Raw genomic sequence first — 23,885 nt, forward strand, 5'->3', positions numbered from 1 at the left:
ATGAGCTGGAGAAGGAATTGACAAACCACTCCAGCATCTTTCCCAAGAAAACCCCAAGCAGGGTCACAAAGAGTAAGACACAACTAAAAATAACGAAGCAAAAAAAAAAAATAACACAGGCTAAATGATAACGAAACATGTACATTTTATTAGAGGGGCATATGTCTCTTCAGAATCCTGATGTCTTCAGTGGTCACAGAGGAAGTTAAATAAGACAAACAGAGGGCCTGGAGTGGTTTTGTTCTGCTTTGCTTGTTTTAAAAAGGAAAGGAAAGAAAGTAAAAAATGAATGTAATAGAGAATAAGAAAGGGATAGATTTAATATCATGAGAGAGACAGAGACAAAGATAGAAAGTATCTCATGACATCAATATTATCAGAGCTGGATAAAGTAAGGTTGAATTTTCATTGTGAATGTGCACATACATTTGCAAGTATGTAGTGTAGAAACAAGTATAGAATAAATTAAACTCAATAGAGAAATAGTAATAAATAATAAAAAGATATAGAGAGTCCTAGAGGTAATTGCGAAACAAACAAACTTCACTTTAGAGGGATTGATGATAGAGAGATGTTTTTTTAAGTGTAAGAGAAAGTGTAATAAACACAGATTAGAGTCTTTGTTTGATGAAGAGGCACAATGAAGTTGGCAGAATTCAAGGATTTTACTTTTATACATTACTAGCACTGATTATATTCATTCTCCATTTCTATTCCTTTCTCCTTTGTAAAGAAGGAACTAGGAGAGTGGAAATGTCAGGGTGCTTTTTGTGATCAGATCACCTAAGAAGAAGGCATCCATGTGGGAAACAGAAAGGATTTGTTTCTAGGAAGAGATCTCCTGTGGCCCCCTACCATGTTGGGAAAAGCAGTTTCTTTCCATTGGCTGCATAGCTAGAACAGGCTTAGTCTTTAAAACTATCGGACTAGAACAATTTCTTTATCTTTCCAACAGCATCCAGTGGAACGAGGCTCCTGTTCACCCAAAGCATATATGCCATGTTCTGAATTGTGTGTTAGGGAAGAAATACCTTCTCTTACCTTTAACTTTAGGCCTTGTGACCATAAGAAACAAGCTAGGGGTTTTGATGTGTCTCATTTATCCTTTTCAGTTCTAGGTGTAGGTAGTAGTCCCTGAACCCAGGAGCTCTCAAGTCATGGTGACCTTGGAGTTAAGAAGCAAGGCCAGTTGTTACTGAAAGTGAAGCATGAAACCCCTAAGAATCTAAGTTCCTTAGAGTGGGGGAGGTGGGATTTGAACTTAGAACTTTATGGGACTATATGAGAACTGAGTTAAGTCATGAATTTCATCCATCCTCCTTCCCCAGAGACTGAGGTGGTATGAGAATGGATTATGCCCTCCCCAGAGACTGGGGTGGGGAGGGGGAGATTGTATGTTTGTTCTTGCCATACCTTTAAAATATATTAAGTGGCTCTACTGGCTGGTAAATGGTTAAATGGAACTGGGGTACAAGAGATACCTAAAATTGATGGAAGACCAATGGTGGAGTTTTCTGTCAGTAACAAAGATGCTGGATGTTCCCAAATCCCCTGAACAGTACAGAAAAACCATAGAGGAGGGGTGAAATGTAATATAATTGGCATTCAGGCAATTGGAGTCAGAGCAGATAATGTTAAAAAAGGAAAGAGGATATTGTGAAGGGAAAAGCACAATTAACAATCATAATAGTGAACATGGAAAATAAGATGAACTCACCTACAAATTTGAGGAGGGTGACAGAATGAATCAGAAGTAAGAAACAATTCCACAATATGCTACTTACGAAAAAAAAACAGATTTAAAACACAAAGGTACAGAGTTAAAATGGGAGCTGAAGCAGAATTCATTATGCTTCAGATATTTTTAAAAGCAGTCATGATCTCAGATAAATTAATAATAAATATATGTAATTGAAAAGATAAGTAGGAAACCTACATTATGCATTAAAGGCAACATAAATATTGAAATAATATCAATTCTAGACATACATGCACCAAGTGTAATAACATATAAGTTTTTTAAGAAAAAGTTAAATTTCAAGGACAATAATCAAAATTAAAATAGTTTGGGCACTTCATTGTGCCCCTTTCAGACCTACACAAATTTAACAAAAAGATTTAAAAAGTTAAGGGTCTGAATGTAATTTTATGAAACCTAAATACACTAAATCTCTTCAACAATTGCTGGATGGATATAGAAAGGAATGTGAATGTACTTCAGCAGTTTGTGGTAACATTACATTAACCAAACATGTCCTAGAGTATCAAAACCTCATGAACACATCCAAAAAAGCAGATATATAAAAACATCCTTTACTGACCACAGTAACAGAAGTTACGATAAATTTAGAGCCTTCAGAGAAAAGTTTTTTAAAGAAATAGTAAGTAAATTACATGAACTGACTTAAAGTGAAGTGAGTAGAACCAGGAGAACAGTGTACACAGTATCAGCAATATTGTATGATAATCAATTGCAAATGATCTAACTATTCTCAGCAATACAGTGATTCAAGACAGTTCCCAGGGATTTAGGATGAAAAACGCTATTCCATATCCAGAGAAAGAACTATGGAGTCTGAATGTAAATTGAAGCATACTTTAAAATCCTTATATTCTTTGGTTTTTTTTTTTTGGTCTGTGTTTTCTTTCGCAACATGACTAATATGGAAACATGTTTTGCATGACTGCACATGTATAACCAATGTCAAATTGCTTGCCTTCTCAATTGGGGGAGGGAGAGACAGAATTTGTAACTTGAATTTTGAGAAACAAATTGTAGCCAGAATGGACTTTGTTTTCTTTGAATGACTCAACTTGCCTCGTTGAGCTTCCCTGGATGCTGGGGCTTGCTCTTCCGGGGCAGGACCAGAGCTTCCTGTGTGATGAGTCGTGGGGCTGGCTGAGGGGAAGTGTGTTAACGTGGTCTACGCTAGGGGGAAGGGCCAAGTCAAGAACCAATCGGCCCTGGTCGTTCAGGCGGCACTTGATGATGTCAAAAACTCTATAAGAGGGGAGAGGACAGCTTGAAGATCCTCCTTTCCTTTTCCGGTTGGAGCCAGAGACACCTACAGCCAAAGCTGAGCTGCTGGTAGCAGAGCTGACTAGAGGCTAGTGGGTAATCTTCTTACCGTAGAGGGGAAGCATGTATACGATTTTGCCTTATACCATCTCGCTTCTCTGTGGCCTCCTGGTTACTCTTATAAGGCGGACTTATTGGGCCTGGAAGCTTTTGATGAAAATATCAAAATGGGGACGCTGGTTTGTGGGCTTGTTATTGTGGAGTGTAAATACATGCTTTAGTTCTCCTGCCTTCTGCCTAGAGAATTCCTTATATCCTGCGGTTCCGGACCTTTTAGGCACATATGAGATTCTCTTTGAAATCATAAATTCTGCCTTCCTAATATACAAATGTTAAAAATTATTTTTACTTGTAATTGTGGGGAATTATTAATATTATTTTTTAATAATATTATTAATATTAAAATAAGTTTTTAAAAGAAAAAGTAAGTCAAAGGAGAAATTATAGAAGAAAATAATTAATTTTTTCAAAGAAAATGACAACAATGAACCAGTGTGTCAAAATTTTTGAGATGATTTCACAACAATTCTTAAGTAAAAATTTTATATCCCTAAACAGACTTTCTTCAGCAGAAGAAGGAAAGCATAGATGGATGAATTGAACTTCAACAAGGACAAAAATCAGAAAGAAAAAAAAAGTCACCAACCTGCCTGCTCATCAGATTAATCAAGAAATATCCCTTATGCTTAAGCTCCATGAGGTATTTATTGCTGTACATAAATCCTTTAGTCAACCCTAGACTCCCTATCACACTTCCCAGAGCAGATTTTCCCAAACTCCTGTTTCCTCCAACTCTTATCTAGAACCTCCTCAGAAGATTACTGATTTTTACCCCTTCATTTGTTAGACTAAGATTATCCATCGTGGGCTCATTCATCTTCCATATTTCTTGTATTTAAATCCCTTTACATCCTTATCCATCCTGTAATTTGCACCAGTATTTGAGGAAAAAAAAAGGGATCATAATTCATAAAATTCCCTCAAAAATCCTTCAACATCTTGGTCCTTTGATCATTCCCTCTACTTCATCTTCATTCTTTTCCTCTGCTGGCTCTTTCCACTACAAATATACTCCAACCCTCTCCTATCCAAACAAAAAAACAAACAAAAACCTTTGTTCATTGACCCTCAAACCCCTTGTTATCATTCTATATAACTTTGTCTTCACTCATAAAGGTCCAGAAAAAGTCATCTACATTCTCTGGCTCTATTTTCATGCCACAAATTCACCCCTACATGAAACAAGGATGTCCATTATCAACCCTATTATTCAGTTTGGTACTAGAAATGTTAGCTTCAGCAATAAGAAAAGAAAAAAATTGAAGGAATTAGAATAGGCAAAGAAGCAACTAAGTTATCATTCTGCAGATGATAGGATGATATATTTAGATAATCCTAGAGAATCAAGTAAAAAACTACTCAAAATAATAAGTAACTTTATCAGAGTTGCAGGATATAAAATAAACCCACATAAATCCTTGGAATTCCTATATATTACTAACAAAGCCCAACAGCAAGAGATAGAGAAATTCCATTTAAAGTTGTTGTAGACACCAGAAAATATTTGGAAATCTACCTGCCAAGACAGACCCAGGAACTATATGAACACAATTACAAAACACTTCTCACACAAATAAAGTCAGATCTAAATAAATGGAAAAACATCAGTGGTTCATGGTTAGGCCTTATTTAGTGTCATACCAATCAAACTACCAAAAATAATTTTATACAGCTAGAAAAAATAATAACAAAATTCATCTGGAAGAACAAAAGTTTCAAAATATGAAGGGAATTAACAAAAAGGAATGCTAGGGAACAAGGTCTAGCCATAGCAGATATTAAATTGCATTATAAAGCAGCAATCATCAAAACTGCTTTGTACTGGCTAAGAAATAGAGTGGTGGATCACTGGAACAGGTTAGGTACGCAAGATGCAGTAGTCAATGAATACAGTAATCTACTCTTTGATAAAACCAAAGAGTCCAGCTTCTGGGATAAAAACTCACTATTTCACAAAAACTGCTTGGAAAACTAGAAAATAGTAGGGCAGAAATTGGGCATAGACCAATATCTTATACCATACACCAAAATAAAGTCAAAAGGAGTTCACAACTTAGTTTAAAGGCTGATACTATAAGCAATTTGGGAGAGAAGGAAATAGTTTACCTGTCAGACTTATGGAGAAGGGAAGAGTTTGTGACTAAACAAGAGATATAGAACATTATGAAATTCAAAATGAATGATTTTGATTATATTAAATTGAAAAGGTTTTGCACAAACAAAGACAATACAACCAAGATTAGGAGGAAAGCAGAAAATTGGGAATTTTTATAATTGGTGTCTCTGACAAAGGCCTCATCTCTAAAATATACAGAGAATTGAGAAAAATTTATAAGAATACAAGTCATTACCCAATCGATAAATGGTCAAAGGATATGAACAGGCAGTTTTCAGAGAAAGAAATTAAAGATATCTATAGTCATATGAAAAAGTGCTCTAAATAGCTATTGATTAAAGAAGTGCAAATGAAAACAACTCTCAGGTACCACATTTCTCCTGTAAAGTTGGCTAACATGTCAGAACAGGAAAATCATAAATGCTGGAGAAGATGTGGGAAAATTGGAATCACATTGTTGGTGGAGTTGCAAGCTCATTGAAGCATTCTGGAGAGCAACTTGGAACTACGCCTAAAGGGCTATAAAAATGTGCGTATCCTTTGACCCAGCAATACCACTTCTAGGGCTATATCCCAAAGAGATACAAGGAGGAAAAGGACCCATACGTAGAAAAATATTTATGGTGGCCCTTTTTGTGGTGGCAAAGAATAGGAAATCAAGGAGATGTCCAGCAACTGCAGAATGGCTAAACAAATTGTGGTATATGAATGTAATGGAATACTATTGTCCTACAAGAAATGAGGAGCAGATGGACTTCATAAGAACCTGGAGAGTCTTATATGCTCTGATGATGAGTAAAGGGAGCAGAACCAGGAGAACACTGTACACATTATTATATACAACCACAGACATATTGCTTCTGTGATGACTAACTTTGATAGACATGGCTCTTCTCAACAATGAAAGGTTCTGAGACACCTCCAAAAGGCTCATTATGGAAAAGGCTGTCCACACCCAGAGAAAGAACCATGGAATCTGAATGCAAATTGAAGCAAACTATTTGCTCTCTTTTTTTAATGTAATTTTATTATTGGTTTTGTTACATCTTTCTCATGGTTCATTTCATTGGTTATAATTCTTCTTTACAACTTGATTATTGGGAAAAGAAGTTTAATGTAAGGTATATGTAGAACCTATATCAGATTACATGCCATCTAGAGGGGCAGAAGGCAGGGGAGAATATTTGGAACTCAAAAACTTGTGGAACTGAATGTTGTAAACTTTAAAAAAATAATTAATAAAAAAATTCACCCCTACATCCTTCATAAATTCTTTCACCTTACTGAAATTGTACTCTCCAATGTCACCAACTACGTAAATTCCTAAATCCAATGACCTTCTCAGTTCTCATCCTCTTTGACCTTTTTAAAGTATTTATCATTGTTGATTAAACCCTCTCATTGGATACTCTGTGTCTTCTTTGCTTTGGTCACACTCTCCTTCTTGATCTGTCACTAGTTCATCATCCTCCCACCCCAGAAGACAGCACTTTCTCCATGATAGATTCTAGATAACTTTCTCTAGGAAGGAGGGGCTCTGGGTGTCCAGCAGGACCCACAGCCTCAGGCCTCCCTACTGACACTTGACAAACCCTTTCAGATCTTCCAGAAGGTTGATGTACTCCTGGTGCTTTAAACCGAGTTGAGTTAGTCTGCAAACATGTCGTCCACCCCTCCGTGAGCCAGGAAGTCCATCAAGTTGGTCGTACAGGGCCCAGTCCAGGCAATCCGTTTTGAATGGGTAGTTTGTATCCTTCCATTCAGATTCGGTGGTGGACTGAAAGCTAACTTTAAGGATGGAGAAGATGTCACTCTCATCTTCTTCTTCCTGTCCAACCTCATCCTCCAGACGGTGCCAGTCCAGGTTAAGGGCCTTCTTGGTATCGTCCTTCACAGCCTCCACCACGAAGCTCGGGGTTGATGTAAGTTCAGGCTCTTGCTGTTCTTGAGCGTTCTATCCCTCTGGTGGCTGGCTGGTGTAATATCGTTGTTAAAATTGGATGTGACCATGATCCTCTCGCCAGCTAATCTGTCCCTTGCACACCCAGTTCCCAATCCCTGAACATCTTGGAGAGGGATTTGTGTTTCCGGATTTCCTCTCCTCTTTAATTGCATGTCAGAAATTCAGCCAAGGCCTTGTCCCCTCGGTGTGGAGCCCCCCTCACCTGCACGAGCATGGGCTGGGTGTGCTCCTGGGCGGCTGCAGGAGGTGGGGGAGAGCGGCGGGGCCTGGACTGCAGGGAGCAGCAGCAGGGGCAGCAGCAGCGGGGCCATGACCGAGACAGGAGGAGCGGGTGGGAGTGACGTCAGAGACCCGAAGGACTATTCCTTTACCTTCTGAATAACGTTTATTACATCCAAGGTCATATTCTAATTTTGGATTTCATACCACCAAGTTTCATGGATACCTTTGAGGTAAAATTTATCTCCTTATTTTGTTTTTTTACCCATACTTTGTGCATTTTTGCATGAATACGTGAAGTATTGTGTTTTATTGTTGCATCCATTCTTAGATTTTTTTTTTAACCCGTGAAATTCTATGTTTCTACAGATAGTTTCTTCCCATACTCTAATCACTTTCTAGGCTATGAATCTTGGCAGAGAGGGCAGAAGAAGATGGTTAAGCAAAACCAATCAATGCATTAACCGTGTCTGAGAGTATTACAACATTCCAGACCAATACTCTCTCACTTCTCTAAGAAAAGTTAGACGGATATTGCTTCCTGATGTTCCTCAATTTTGTTGCTGTTGTTTACATTTGCACTATTGTGTGCACTGTATAAACTGTCTTCCTGGTTCGAGGTGCTTGGTTGTACATAATAATCCTTCCAAATTTCATTAAGTGAGAGGCAGCAGAGTATAACTGATAAAAAGTTCACCTTTATGTCAAGAAGATGTTGACTCAAGTCTCACTTCTGAAGTATATTGGCTCACTGTACCCTAGGTCACTCCCTTCTACTATATTGCAGAGAAGTTGCATTGATACAGGAAGTTCCTCAGCAAGAACTACCTGTACAGAGGAAACAGCAGGATCAGTAAGAAAGGAAAAAGGTCCCCTAAATGTTCAATATTCATCATTTATTACTGCACGGTAATATAAAATGCATTCCTGAAGTACTTTTTAATCTTATCTGCAGCATTGCCCTCCTTCATAGTCCTTATTGAAGATGCCAAGGTCATCCACCACATCCCAGGCCATTGCCCAGTCTTCCTGACTTTTGTCTTGCCACTAGACGTTGATGACACCGGAAGAGAGAATGAAACTGAAGACTTGTGCAACTCCACCTCATTTAAATCCAGTTCACACGCAAGTCAAGATATCACTCACTTCTGATGTCATTGGCCTTCTTTGAAAAAACAAAGGGCGAACTACAACAACATAGTCTGTAAGAGTGTGTATGCAAAAAATATAAAACACACACCTTTGTGGGACATGGGTAAACAACAATGAAGTGAATTGTAGGAACATTATTAGGTTACTAAATTAAACATATATTATCCAAAAGGAAAATAATGCTTTCTGTTAAAAATATTTGTAATAACATTTTTAGAATTAAAAAACAACTAGAAACAAACTATATGCCCAACTCTGGGAATGGTAAAATAGTGGACTGTATATGCAACGGAATAACATATTATAATTAAGATAATTAAACATAAAAATATAGAGACATCTATATTTGAAATAATGAAACAAAATAATTTATTAAATAGTATGGGAGGCATTCTAGCTTAGTTGATGAAGAGCAGGCCTTAAGAGTCAAAAAAATTTGAATTCGAATACTGCCTCTGACAGTGACTGTGTGACCACAAACACATTACTTAATTTCTCAATGCCCTGAGCATGTCTCTAAGATATTAAGTTACCAAAAAGTTTCCAACCTGCATCAGTGGAGGGAGGTACACAGTCTCAGTCTCAGTCTCTCCCTCTCTCCCTCTCTCTCTCTCTCTTTTTCTCTCTCTCTCTCTCTCCCTCTCTCTCCTTCTTGTTCTCCTCCTCCTCCTCCTCCTCCTCCTCCTCCTCTCTCTCTCTCTCTCTCTCTCTCTCTCTCTCTCTCTCTCTCTCTCTCTCTCTCTCTCCCTCTCCTTCTTGTTCTCCTCCTCCTCTAGCTCTCCCTCTCCCTCTCCATTCTCCTCTTCCCCTTCCTCCTTCCTTCCTTCTTCCTTCCTCACCTCCCCCACTCCCAAAAAAAGAGTCAATAATTAGTAATTCTTCCCTAAAACTTCCCAAACTCCCTTCCTTCAAGAGTTATTCCTTTCTTCTTTCCCTTTCCTTTGCAGGATAAATGCTCTGCCAGTGAGAACCAATCACCCTTGCCCCAGGGATGCCTCAAACTTTACATAAAAGTTTCCCTCACCTTTGTTTATTATGTGACTGGCTCCAGAGACTACTGCAGGTAACAATTGTCAAGACCATCAGGTAGAATTTAGTTATAAATACCTCCTAACAAGGTTGCACCTCTGGAGGCAAGGCTAAAAGTTTGTTCTACCCTGTCAGGGCATTGTGCTCTTCAGAGGAAACAGTCTCCATGCATCCAAATTAATATGTATATGTAAATACATATCTCTTTCATCATAACAAATTAATAACTTTTTAATTACACAATTACCTGCTCTCTTTTTAATGAGCCCCCAAGTGACATATTAGCAAGAATGAGTTAGCAACAGCTGATTTCCAAGGAGTCTATTTTAATTACATGGAAACCACAAATTGATGGCTCTGGAGGAGCCAAGAGCTCTATGCTGCTTTGTACAATTTGAATGATTCTTTTCTTGGTCTGGGACTCAGGAACAGAGCTGCAGCACAAGTTACCAGTCCTGTGGGTCGTCTCTGAGAGACACTCAGATTAGCTCAGGCTTGCTGAATCTGAATTCTTTCTCTCCTTGTCTCCTCAGAGGGGGCTTCAGTCTTTAAAACTATAGGAAAGTGAAATTCCCTGTTGTGCTTTGTGAGGATGATCTAAAGATTTTGGCTGATGAAATATGTTTGATAAATAGCCTTTAACTTTGCAATCCTCTCTCCGCAGAGAGGACAAACAAATATATTGCACTATCTACCCACCCATTCTCAAAGGACATCTTACCCTTTCTCCCCAGGCACTATCTCAAGGGACTCTAGAATTTATTCTTATGCTGCTCACATGTTTTCTAATAAGTACTCAATTTCACAAGCAATTGTGACCCTTTCCCCTCTCCAATTCCTAATTATGTGGTGGACTTAGACTGTGAGTTTTAATGGCAAATAATTTTCTGTCTCTTTTCTTCGTGTTTTTGTGGGTATGTTTTGTCAAGGTTATGTAGACAATAGTTTCTAAATTTTAGCATTATATCAGTCACCTGAGAACTTGCACATCCTCAAAATTTTATTGCTCCAATAAATAGTTTTAATACCTTAACATAATTTAATTATAGTTAAACACATATAATACTTTTCTCCAGAGAATTCACTATATTTAACATACTTCGAAATGAGATCAGTGTTACTTGTCACAAACCCTATGAGAGTTGAAAACTAAAAGTAGTGTATCTTTAAATTAAGATGCAATGATCTTAAATGTAATTATTTATTTTTGTGAGTCAGTAATCTTTAATCATTCCATGTTTTAAAAGGCAGTTAGCCCTAATTGTTCTATTTTGAAAGTCCTATTAATTCAACTTGTAGGAAGCATAAGAGGTTGTAGAGATTAATTAATTTATAATTAACCTAAATATGTTTAGTTTTATTTTACATAAAGAATAAAAAAGGTATTTGTGTGAAACTGTAAACTGTTGCAATCTGTTTTAAAATGTACATTAAATTTAATATGGTTTTAACAGCACCTTCCTGTTTCTCTATGCCCCTTCCAACTTCCTTCTGCTCTATTCTGGGTGGGGTTTTTTTTTGTTTTTTTTACTGTTTCACTGACATTCTTTTCTCCTTTTTTCCGACACTATCACTCCCCACCAACTCTCCCCCAAAACTAAAGCCCTTCCTTGCAAAAAAAAAAAAGTATAAACAAGAAAAATAAATAAACACATTGGCTCTTTCTTGTTCTTCACGTATATTTTATGACCTCTCTACCAAGGGTTAAGACACATGATTCATCATTAATCTTTTGAAGTCATGAATGGTCAATTTCAAGATTGTTTTCATCTATATTATTCTGGTCAATGTGCAAATTGTTCTCCTGGTTCCAGCTCTGCAACAGTTAATACGGGTCTTCTCAATATTCTTTGAATCTATCATATTCACCATTTCTTATGGTGTAATTACATTCTATTACATTTACACGACAAAATTTGCTTGGTCATTTCACAAATGATGATGGGCATTCACTTTGTTTCTTTGCTACCATGAAAGTGCTACTATAAATATTTTGTGAGGTTTTATAAATATGGATCCTTTCCCGAAGTTCAGAAGCTTTTGACTTCTTTATGGTTGTTCGATAAAGCTAAGTTAAGTTCGGATTCGGATTCGTGCTGGCAATAAGGCACACTCCCAACAGAACAAAATTTTTTATTGAAAGACAGGAAATACGCTATTAACTCTATTAACCCTGCGACCACATTATTTAACAATTCCTACTACACAGTTAATGCAGTGACAATGACAGAGACACACACACAACATACAACATCCAACATACATATGTTCACCACCTGCACCAAAGTTTTTCCTAAGCTGGAGAACCCGGTCTTTTACAGCCACCTTGTTGAGTCCCTTCTGAATGTAACCCCAGGCAAAGCGTCCTCCCCATGGGTGAGGTTCCAATGTGCCTGACCCACATGGTGACTTTTATAGGGTCCTGAACAAAGAAAGTTTTTCCCACCAGAGAGGGGAGACTCACTGCTAACTGCCCCCCCCCCCCCCCCCACCATGTTCTCCACCAGAGACGGTAGCCACTCCCTTAGGGAGGGGAAGATACTGTCAGTCATTTTTTTTTTTTTGAGAATGGACTAGGTCCTCAAAAAGCAACTTCAGAAATATTTCCTGTTCTTCATTCAGGACCTATCTGTCCCCTAGTGAAAGTGTATTCTATCTTTTGTTTGGGCCTATCAGTCAGAGAGGAATGTCTGAGGGGTGCATTCTCAGAGAGGGACTTCTTAGTCTCCTAGCCGGAAAGGAATGTCTGATTCTTTATTCCAAGCCAGAGAGTTTAAAGATCTTGCAGGAGCTGGGGAATGGGGGGGGGGGGGAAGGGAGAGCCGGGCTTACACTATAATATGAAGGATCGTCTATAATATGGAGGATTTTCTATAATGATTTATCATTCAATGGTATATACACATTAGTGATTTCACCGGATAAAAAGAGCATGCATCTATACCATTGTCCAAGATGATAAAATCATAGATATGGAAGAGATCTTAGCAGCCATTTTGTCCAACGCCCTCATTTTATAAATGAGGAAATAGACTCAGAGAAACTAAGTGACTCCCCTAAGATTATGCAGGTGGTATCAAAGGTAGGATGTGAACCCTGGACTAGAAAGGCCATGAGGCCTTTTTGATAGCAGTGTGCTAGATTTAGAATCAGAAAACCTGGGTCCAAAGGATGGCCCTGAGACTTATCGTATATGTGACCTTGGGCAAGTCACTTCACTTTTGCATGAAGTAGGTGCCAAAATTTACCACCCACCTCCAAACAACTGCCACTGATGGGTCCAAGAGCCACACAAACCCAGGAATATTAGAATCCACCAGATCACTAATCTGCTTCCAGTTTCTCCCCTGCAGCCATCATTGAGGGAACTAATTCTGTGGAGGAGGAATCCAGCATCCCCATAACTACCCATACCAACTGCCAACCAATGGACACCTATTGGGCATGTAACCCAGCATAGCTGAAGCATCAAGATATTTTGAGGGAGGCCTAGGAAAGTCTGTTTGGCATGTATTAGGGGAATTGGACCACCATCACCTCAACCAACAACTCTGCTGAGAACCTAATGGGGACTGCTCAGGTCACAGAGTCAATTGGCCAAGGGAATTTCAATTTCCTTAAGACCACTGATCATGCATACATGATTACACGTTACACATGCACACATGCATACTACCAGAGTCAACACTGGAGATAAGCAACACTTGTAGAAACAGAGCCTGCCATTCCTGCCACAAACACCACTAAATAAGACTGATGGGCCATTAAACCCAGTACCCCTCTCCCCCTACCATCAACCCTATTACCAGTCTGGCTCCTTGTCCAGAGGAGTAAGTTGTGGACATACAATCTTTTAATTGCTTCTGAAGATGTCGCATCCTCAATAGCCACAGTTATTGGAGACCTGGAAAAGAAGAGTCTCACCACCAAAGTCCATAACACCATTAAATGGTTCAACATCAGAAATAAATCTAGTTTTATCAATGGAAATGAGATTAAATAAGATTCATTAATATCTCCTTTTCAAGGGCGTCCTGGGGACCACTGGACTTTTCCATCTGACTTGCATCTGAAACTTCCTATGCATGATATTCCTCCTATCAAAATGTGAGTTCTGTGAGCAAAGGGACTACTTTGCTACTGTTGGGGGCCATCTCCAGTCATCCTGGTCTGTGACTTGCCACTGGCCCCAGATGGCTCCAGAGGAGAAAGTGAGGCTGGTGGACTTTGCACAACCCTCCCTCACATCAATTCACTTGCAAGTCATGGCATCACCTTCCTGATGTTGTGATACTTTTTGAGAATGAAGGATGAACAACAACATTATCCCCAATACATAGCACAGTGGTTTTGCACATGGTAAGTGAAGGAATTCAACTAGACTATTATCAAAGTCCCCACTAGCTCTCAATTTATGATACTACAATTATACGAATGTTTTTGGGACAGGGGAAAAGTCACAGATGTTATTGAGACCTCATCAAAGGACTGAGAGGTTATTCAGTAATTTCAGATCCATATATCTTCTTTTGTATTTCTATAAGGTATTTATAAGAATATATTAATCAAGGGCATCATTGATGAAAATATTCAAAGGGCACAGGTTGAAATAATATTCTACAGAAGACTGTATCTTTGCAATCACAAAATTTGCTGAAAATGCAAAGAAAACACGATTCCATTATACTATTTGCTAACTACAAAAAATCATTTTATTGGCAGAGTAAAATGTCTCCTCAAAGGCTCTTCTTTGACAAGTTTTAGGATATGTCAAAATCATAAACAATCTCTTGATATTAATATCCAATGAAATATCAAATTGCTTTCTTACAAAAAGTGCTTGTCACTGTTTTGAAGGATGTCCTCCAGAAAAGTATCTTAATCTAAGACAAATTCCCTAGAATTTCTCATGGTCCTCCTATTACTCCTATTTATAGTGCTATTAGACTTATTGTATCAAACCCCAAAACATGTAGAGCCTCCAAAATCAGATAAGGAATAATTCAAGTGTGTCTGGTCTACCTTTTTCACAAAGAAAAAAGAATGGATGAAGAATTCCTAATGTCCGGTTCATGATAGGCAGTTAGTCAGGCAGCTTGTAAAGGTGATCAATCAACACATATATTTTGAACAGATATTACATGTAGAAAAATGTGCCAGATTCAGAACTAAACAAAAATAACAGAGCTAGTTGGACTGCCTCTGGGAACATGGGTTTCAATAACCTAAACTTCTACCTGGAAGAAAATCACATCATATATAGATACACACACACACAAATACATATATATATATATATATATACACATGCACATACATGTATACATATACATGTGTGTATATATATACGTAGATATTGATATATTCTGGTAATATTGAATTCTTGCTATTTATAGAATACTACAGTCTCCAAGTAATCAAAATAGTAGATCACCCAAAAAGAAATAAAAAGGCACATTTTGTATTTTGATTCAGACATAAAATAGCATGGCTATAGTGAATGTGCACTGAGAAAACTTTCTCTTCCAATTCAGATCTGCACCTGCTCTACAACTTAGAGTCTTTAAAAGTTGCCTGGGAGTAAATAGAGTGAGGTATATTATAATTAGGGATTACATATACAAAATGGTATAAAGTTCCAGCCACAGGAACTTTTACAGTTCTGAACCAGGAAAGATTGAGGGAACCTCTGCTGACAAGGAAACACAGACCCAGCTGTGCTGCAGAGACTTGGTCCTGGATGAGAAGGAACCAGTTTAAGCCCAGTGAGTGCAGAAGCAGTGAGGCAGGGATGCTGCTGGCTGTGGGCACTTAGTAGAGGCTGGAGGTCTTGGTTTTGGTTCCAGGACAGAGGAGAGAACTGAAGGAGGATCAGAGGCCAAAGGCACCATTCCTCTGTACTCTAGAACTAGAGGTGATTACAATAAATAAGCAGCTACAAATAAAAAATGAACAGGCAAAGAAGAAATAATCCAACCATGGAAAGTTACTATGAGAATGGAGAAAACTGGTTCATCTTCAAGGGAGGATACTGAAGCAAAGAAAGTCTCTTCTACCCAAAAGAGTAATGTCAAATGGTCACCTGCCCAAAAATAATTTGTAGAAGAACTTTTAAATGACTAAAAATCAAATGAGAGAGACTGAAGAAAAACTAGAAAAAAATAAGAACAATCCAAGAAAAACCAGAAGATTATGAAAAGAAAGTCAACCAATGAGTAAAGGAGGTACAGAATCTTATGGAAGAAAACGATTCTTTGAAAATCGGAATTGGGCAAGGGGAAGCCAGAAAAATCTTGAGACCAAGAAATAATAAACCAAAATGTAAAGAATGAAAAAATAGAAGAGAATGTGAAACATCCCATAAGAAAAACACTGATCTGGAAAAGAAATCAAGAAGAGAAAACATAAGAATAATCGGACTACCTGAAAGCTATGATCAAAAAAAGAATCTTGATGCAATAATACAAGAAATAATTAAAGAAAATTGTCCTGAAGCATTAGAACAAACCAGCAAAGTAGAAATAAAAAAAATCCACCTATCACCACCTGAAAGTGGTTTTCCTATTAGGAAAACCCACAGGAATATCATAGCCAAATTCTGAAACCCCCAGCTCAAGAACAAAATATCATAAGCAACAAGACAAAAACAATTTAAATATGCAGTGTCACAATGAGAATTATACAAGACCTAGCAGCAGTGACGTAAAAAGACCACAGGTCTTGGAACGCTATATATTGAAGAGTAAAAGAACTGGGGTTCCAGCTGAAAATATCATACCCAGCAAAGCTAAGCATAATCCTGGATGAAAAAAATTGACCATTTAGTGAATTGTCAGACTTTCAGGATTTTGTTTAAAAAAAACCTGAACTTCATAGAAGATTTGGCATACGAGAACCAAGATAAATATAAGGTACATACCAAAGACTAATTAAAAGGGACTCAGTAAGGACAGACTATTGACCTTTTATATGAAGAAATGTAAAATGTATGTCTAAGATTGTTATTAGTAATTGGGTAGTTCATAAGAAAAATTGAGGTAGACTGGATTATGACCTGATTTTAAAGAGTAAAACCATTTAGGAACAGGTAAGAGAGTAATTATTCTATGCAAAAGAGGTGCAAGAGGAAAAACCAACATAGAAGAATTAGATGGGGGAAGAGGGCTGGTAGTTCTAGAAACCTATTTTCTTTTTCTTTTTTCGAAGGGGGGAGGCAGGGCAATTGGGGTTAAGTGACCTGCCCAAGATCACACAGCTAGTAAGTGTGTCAAGCGTCTGAGGCTGGATTTGAACTCAGGTCCTCCTGACTCCAGGGCAGGTGCTCTACTCACTGTGCCACCTAGCTGCCTTTGGAAACCTACTTTCATGAGGAATGAGTTCAAGAAGGAACAATATATATATATATATATATATATATATATATATATAAAATGTATATATATATATATATATATATATATATATGAGTATAAAAGTCTTCTAAACTCAGAAAGAAATAAAACACTAAGTGGATAGTGAGGGAGAGAGGATAAGGGAGGGATCTTTACATGGAAGAGCAAGGGAATAGGTTAAAGGGGGATATAGAAGGGTATTTAGATTAATGGGAATGGGAGGATGAGGAGCAGATGGGGGGTAGGTTAAATAATAACTATGTAAAGGAGAAGAAGTCAGGAGGGATAGGAAAAAAGAGATATGCACAAATATAAGACAACGATCAGGAGTAGAATTTGTTAGGGAAAAAGGAGTCAGGGTATTAATCATGATCTCAGACAAAGTTAAGGCTGAAGTAGATGTAACCAAAAGAGGTAAATAGGGAAACCACACTGTGTGTCAGCTGTATTCATTAACGTTGTTTTGGATTATTTAAAATAACTAGATAGTATGAGGTTGGGATATTGCTGTGATGTAGGAAATGATAAGTTGGTGAGCTTAGAAATATGGAAAGAATTGGACTTATGAAAGAAGAGGTTATTCACTCTCAGAGAAACAGAGACCAAATAAGTATAGTACAGTCTTACATAGATGCATATGAATGTATATGTCTATATATAAGTATGATTACAGATATCTAAATATATGTATGGTAAGCTTATGCATGTGTAGGTATACATATGTAAATACATATATATATGTATATATATATATATATATCTTTGTGTATGTGTCTGTATATGTATCTATGTGTGTGTATGTATATGTATATACATATACACATATTCGTATAAACATATACATATATAATATACATTGGCACTTAATTGTTGCCTTCGGGGGTGGGGGAAGAAAGGGGAAAAAAGAACAAAATAAAAAATGCATAGCAGAAAACAAAAGAAAACTTTCAAGGAAGCAAAGAAAAGGTGGACAGCTGTCAACACAATGCTTAGTATTTATTACAGAGTCTTTCTTGAAATGGAAATTTGCCATATGTTTTGAATCCTCTCTTATGTTCTGCTGTTCACATGGCAATCCTTTTTTTTCTTTTCTTATTTTGTATTTGTTTCCATATGTAACAATTTAATTCAATATTCTTTTTCTGATTGTGTATTTAAGTTTTATTATTTGTCTAAAATATTCTTAAAAGATAACATTAAAGAGAAGTATGACTGGAAAATATCAATTATGTAGTGAGAATGAGGAATAGCACATGGACAATTGAAGTGCTACATTGATATTCATATGTCAGGATATCTAAAAAGTGGTCCACTCAAGTATCTTTTTTCTTTTTGTTTTAAATGGTATTTATTTTTTCTCACAATTACAAATCAAGAAACTTTTAGCATTCATTTTTGCAAGATTTTGAGTTCCAAATTTTTCTCCCTCCCTCTCTTCTCCTCTTCTGAATATGCTCAGCAGTTTAGTATAGTTTATACATATACTATCATGTAAAACATATTTCCATATTCATCACAGCTGTGGAAAATAAACAGTTCAAAAGCAACAAAAGAAAAAGAAAAGCCATAAGGAAGAGTAAAATAAGTGAAAAAAAAATGCTTCAATCTGCATTCAGAGTCCATCACTTCTTTATCTGGATATGTATAGTGTTTTCCTTTGTGAGTTTTTTGTACTTGTCTTGGATCATTGTGTTGCTGAGAAAAGCATAGTCAGTGATAGTTGATCATCATATGATGTTGCTGATACAGTATTTTCCTGGTTCTGCTCATTTCACTTTGCAACAGTTCATACAAGTCTTTCCAGGTATCCCTTTATTCTGTGTGTCTCTCTCTGCTTCAAGTGTGTTTCTTGTAAGCAACATATTGTAGAATTCTGGTTTTGGATCTACTCTGCTATCCATTTCCATTTTTATAGGAGAGTTCATCCTATTCATATTCACTGTTTTGATTATTACCTGTGTATTTCCTCCATCCTATTCTTCCTCTTGTTTGTCCTCTCTCTCCCACATTACCAATGTTTTGCTTCTGTCTGTCACCTTCTTTGATCCATCCTCCCTTCTGTCAGTCCCCACCCACCCTTCTTTATTTAATCTCCTCCCCTCCTACTTCCCTGTTGGGTAAGACAGATTTCTATATTCATCTGATTGTGTATATTATTCCCTCTTTGAGCCAATACTGATGAAAGGTTCAAGCAACACCCATCACTCCCCCCCCCCCCATCTTTCCCCTTCACTGTTCCACGTCTTTCTTGCTTATTCATGTGAGATAATTTACCCTACTCTACCTCTCACTTCCTTCTGCACCCATTTTACTCCTCTTTTTCATCCCTCATTTTTTATGTCATTCCCTCAAATACACCTTATACCCATACTTTGACTATGTTTATTCCTTCTATCTGTACTGTTAGTGATACAATTTTTAAGAGTTACAAGTATCAACTTCCTGTGTAGGGATGTAAACAGTGTAGCTCTACTAAATCTCTTCTCGGTTTTTTCCCCTTTTTACCTGTTTATGCTTCTCTTGGGTCTTGACATTGAAAGTCAAATTTTGGTTTAGTTTTTCTTATGAAGCCTTGGAATCCTATTTCATCAAATAATCATTTTTCCCCTGATGTATTAATGTATTCCCTTAATTTTGTCAGATAAGTGATTCTTGGTTGTGGTCCTAGCTCCTTTGCCCTCCTCCGGAATATCTTATTCCATGATCTCCAGTACTTTAATGTTTCATCTGCCAAGTTCTGTGTCATCCTGATTATGACTCCCTGATATTTGAATTGTTTCTTTCTGACCACTTCCAGTATTTTTTCCTTGGCCTGATAGTTTTGAAATTTGGCAACAACATTCCTTGGCGTTTATATTTTGTGATCTGTTTCCTGAGGTGATCAGTAGAGTCTGTCAATGCCTATTTTGCCCTCTGGTTCCAGGACATCAGGGCAGTTTTCCTTGATAATTTCTTGAAAGATGCTATCCAGATCCTCCTTTTGATTATGGTTTTCAGGTAGTCCAATGATCCTGATGTTATCTCTCCTGGATCTGTTTTCAAGATCAGTTGTTTTTTCCCATGATGCATGTTACATTTTCTTACATTTTTTCATCCTTTTGAATTTGTTTGATTCATGATGTCTCATGGAATCATTAGCTTCCACTTGCCCAATTCTAATTTTTAAGGTGCTGTTTTCTTCAATTAGCATTTGTACTTCCTTTTTCCATTGGGTCAATTGCGCTCTTTAAGGAGTTGTTTTCTTCAGTAGATTTTTTTTAATCTCTTTTTCCATCTGGCCAGTTTTAATTTTGAAGCAGTTTTCTAAGCTGTTGAGTCTTTTTTCATAATTATTTTGCATTACTCTCATTTCTTTTCCCCATTTTTCTTCTACCTCTCCTATAAGATTTTTAAGGTCCTTTTTGAGCTTTTCCATAAGTTCTTTCTAGGCTTGAGATGACTTCCCATTTTGCTTTGGGGTTTCGCCCATAGGTGTGCATTATGTTAATGAAAATGGAAAGATCTTTAATAGGCCTATGTGACCTTCTTGAGTCACATGGAAGCCTGAGTCACATGAGCATGCAATGGGAGGAGCAGGAAGTTGGAGTGAGCCAGAGATGGGAGAGAGATAGTGGGAGTTGCAGCTTGGAGAGAGAGGAGGCAGGCAGATAGCAGGGCAGCTGGTGTGAGTGACAGAGGCAGTGATTTTCCTTAAGAGAGTTGGTTTGTGGGAAGGCCTGATGGAGGGAAGGCTTGGGGATGCTTCCTGCATTGATAATGTGTACAGATTTCTTTGTTGTCATGACAGATTTGGCTTTCTGGTGTTGGAATAAATATTTTGGTTTTGTCTTCCATGAAGACAGTCTGTTATATCTTATGATTCAAACCTGAGAATTCACCTGCATACTCATAGCAGCTTCTGTGGGTGTCACATTGGCGATATATTTGGCATCACGAACAGGATCACAAGGTATAAAACCTCTACTTGGAGACAAGAAGGCTCTAGGGAAGGAAAGGGGTATCCCAGGATGGGAGGATTTACCTTATTCCTCCCTGGCAAGAGAATGGGCTAAAAGCACAAGACTCTGTGAAAACTGGGAACTGAGGCTACAGAAGGGAGAACCCAGAGATTTAGAAAGATGTTTGCAAGGAATACCAATAGAACCAGGGAAAGAAATGGGAGGGGTGTGTAGAAGAGGCTGGGCCTTGCTAACAAGATATCATATTATATGTAAAAGTAGAGACAAATTGCTGTAGGAAAAGGTTCAGATGAAAAAGGACTTAGCTGATTTGCATGAGAAGCTTTCTGTGCTACAGCGTTCAAACTTTCCTTTAGAAGAGCAAGCTAGAAAGATTCATGTGGTAGAAGAAAATGCAGCTGTTAATTTAGCTCAGCAAAAGAAGCAAAAAATTAACAAAAGGAAAGTGCATGCAGCCTTTGCACAGGCTGGGCTTAATTGGAGCCCAAACACTTGATAGGATGCATGGGAAGAGAATGAAACCAAGTTAAATGAGGCTTCTAGCATTGCAGATGTTCATCCAATACTAAGAAGGAAACAGAAGAACCAGGGAGGCACATAGTATTTAGAGAAATAATTGAAGATTTTACTCAGCAAGAGGTCATAGATATTTTAAGTTGATTCACCCCAAAAATGGGAGAATCGTTAGTATCTTGGATGGTGAGAATCAGTGATGAAAGGGCCAGAGGAGTAGAGTGAGATAACGTAGATTGTTTAAAATTTATAGGTATTAGTCAGAATCCTTTTGTACAGCAAGCTTTTGGGGATTAACATATGCAAGGAGGTAAGAATGGAACTAATCTGCTACCTTTGACTACAAAGGATGCAGTAAATACTATCCCACTGACTCTGTGTGGCCTAATGGAGATTGACCCTGGTATTCACTTAGAGTCTGTATGAGAAAGTTAAAGGAAGAGGTAATGAAAACAGCAATCATGGTCAGAGACCCTGACACTTATCATAGCACTCCATTAATGGATCCTCATTGAAATATAATGGTGAAGAAGGCTCCTCCTGCTTATAAGCACCTAATTCTGACTCTACTAATTGGGGGAATAAGGCACCTTCTTTCAGAGGTGCTGAATAAGATTTCACAGTTAAGTGACTTAGGGGAATGGGAAAAAGATAAATTTCTTCAAGAGAGATGTCAGCAGACACAAAGTCAGAATAGATTAATGAGAAATGAATTCTTTACTGTTCCATTAAGAGCAGGGATAGATTTTGAAAGAATAGATGGTATTCCAACTAATGAACTATATAAGATGTATTGAGAAAAGGGACTTAATATTAGACTGAATAGGTAAATAAGAACCACCCCTACAGACCTTCCTGAATCATCATATCCAAGTTGGTTACACCTTCAGGGAGGATAGGAAATTGGCCAAGCCCCAGCTCAGATTAAAGAAATACACAGCAGTAAGGAAGATAGGAATTAATACAATTTTAGTGAGTTCATAGACTCCAGAGACACAGTTGACACTATATCTACCCTGCTTCTGATTATTGTCTCCTTATTCTTTTTGGCTTTTCAACTTGTTTGCTAGGTTTGTTTCCTGCATGTTTGGTACCCATTACCTGTAGATGCTTGATCACTTGAACTGGAAGTCACCCCTTGTCCAAGACTGTGCTGTGTCACCCCTGGAAGTGGCATCGATCAAGCTCCAGATGACAGTTAAAGAACTGACCCCTCAAATAGGACCTCTTGGGGCAGGGACAACTCTATGTCCAATTTCAGCAGGAAGTAGCTATAGAAGAAGAGACCTTCACCCCTTACCCCAATGGATTTGGGGGCCCATTCATTTGAGGGGGGAATGCTGGGGTGCTTGTGCTCAAGCCCCACTCTAAGATATTGTTTTATGTGTTTATTTTGTGTTATTCCTGTTCAATTGTTGTACAGTTCTGTTGACACCAGTTACCCCTAAACTCCCATTGACCTATATAATGGATACTTAGGATCTTGGGGCCAAAGGTTCTGTTAATGAAAATGGGAAGATCTTTCTCATCCATTAATAGTCCTATGTTACCTGCTTGAGTCTCATGGAAGCCTCAGTCACATCAGTGTGCAGTGGGAGGGGCTAGCCAAATGGGTGGAGCAGAAAAGAGCAGAGAAGGAAGTGGGAGTGAGTCAGAGCTGTGAGAGAGACAGTGGGAGTTACAGCTTAGAGAGAGAGGAGGCAGGCAGACAGCAGGGCAGCTGGCGTGAGTGAGAGGGAGTGACTTTGCTTAAGGTAGTCTATTTGTAGGGAGCACGATGGAGGGAGGATGATGGAGGGAAGGCTTGTGGATGGTGTTGCCCCCTGCATTGATAATTAGATTTCTTTGTTTCTGTGGTAGAGTTGGCTATATGGTGTTTGAATAAATGAGTCAAGGGATGGCCCCTTTAATTAGAAAAAAGAAAAAGAAAAAAAATCAAGGTGGAAGGGAAGACCTCAGGTTTGCTGTTCCAAAGAGAAGTAGTTACACTCTAAATGAGTACATGAAAGGGCCTGAAAAATAAATAAAAAAATATAATTTTCTTAAAAATTAAAAAAGTAAAAATAAAGAAAAGACCTGAGCCTAAAAGGGCCAGTGTCTCCCATTGCATCCTGAGTCATCTCCAGTCATCTTGTTGAATATCAGGTCACTGGATCCAGATGACTCTGGAGGATATTGGTGACCTTGCACACCTCTCCTTCACTCAAATCCAAGTCAAATGCAAATCAAGTCATCGTTTCCTTGATGTCATAGTCCTCTTCAAAAACGAAGGACAAACACAACACATTTGAATAAATGTTTCGGTTTTCTCTTCCATGATGAGAGTCCTTTATAGCTTGCTATTCAAACCTGGGAATTCACCTGCATATTCATAGCAGCCCCTGTGGGTATCCCATTGGTGATA

At 37.9% G+C, this 23,885-nt stretch overlaps 1 pseudogene; it reads right to left on the reverse strand.

Annotated features, from left to right (window-relative positions):
- Positions 1-6,902: 6,902 nt before the first annotated feature.
- On the reverse strand, positions 6,903-22,658 carry LOC118857974 (annotated as a pseudogene).
- Positions 22,659-23,885: the final 1,227 nt, after the last annotated feature.

Source organism: Trichosurus vulpecula, chromosome 7 (assembly GCF_011100635.1).
Source record: "Trichosurus vulpecula isolate mTriVul1 chromosome 7, mTriVul1.pri, whole genome shotgun sequence".
In the NCBI taxonomy this organism is placed as follows: Eukaryota; Metazoa; Chordata; class Mammalia; order Diprotodontia; family Phalangeridae; genus Trichosurus; species Trichosurus vulpecula.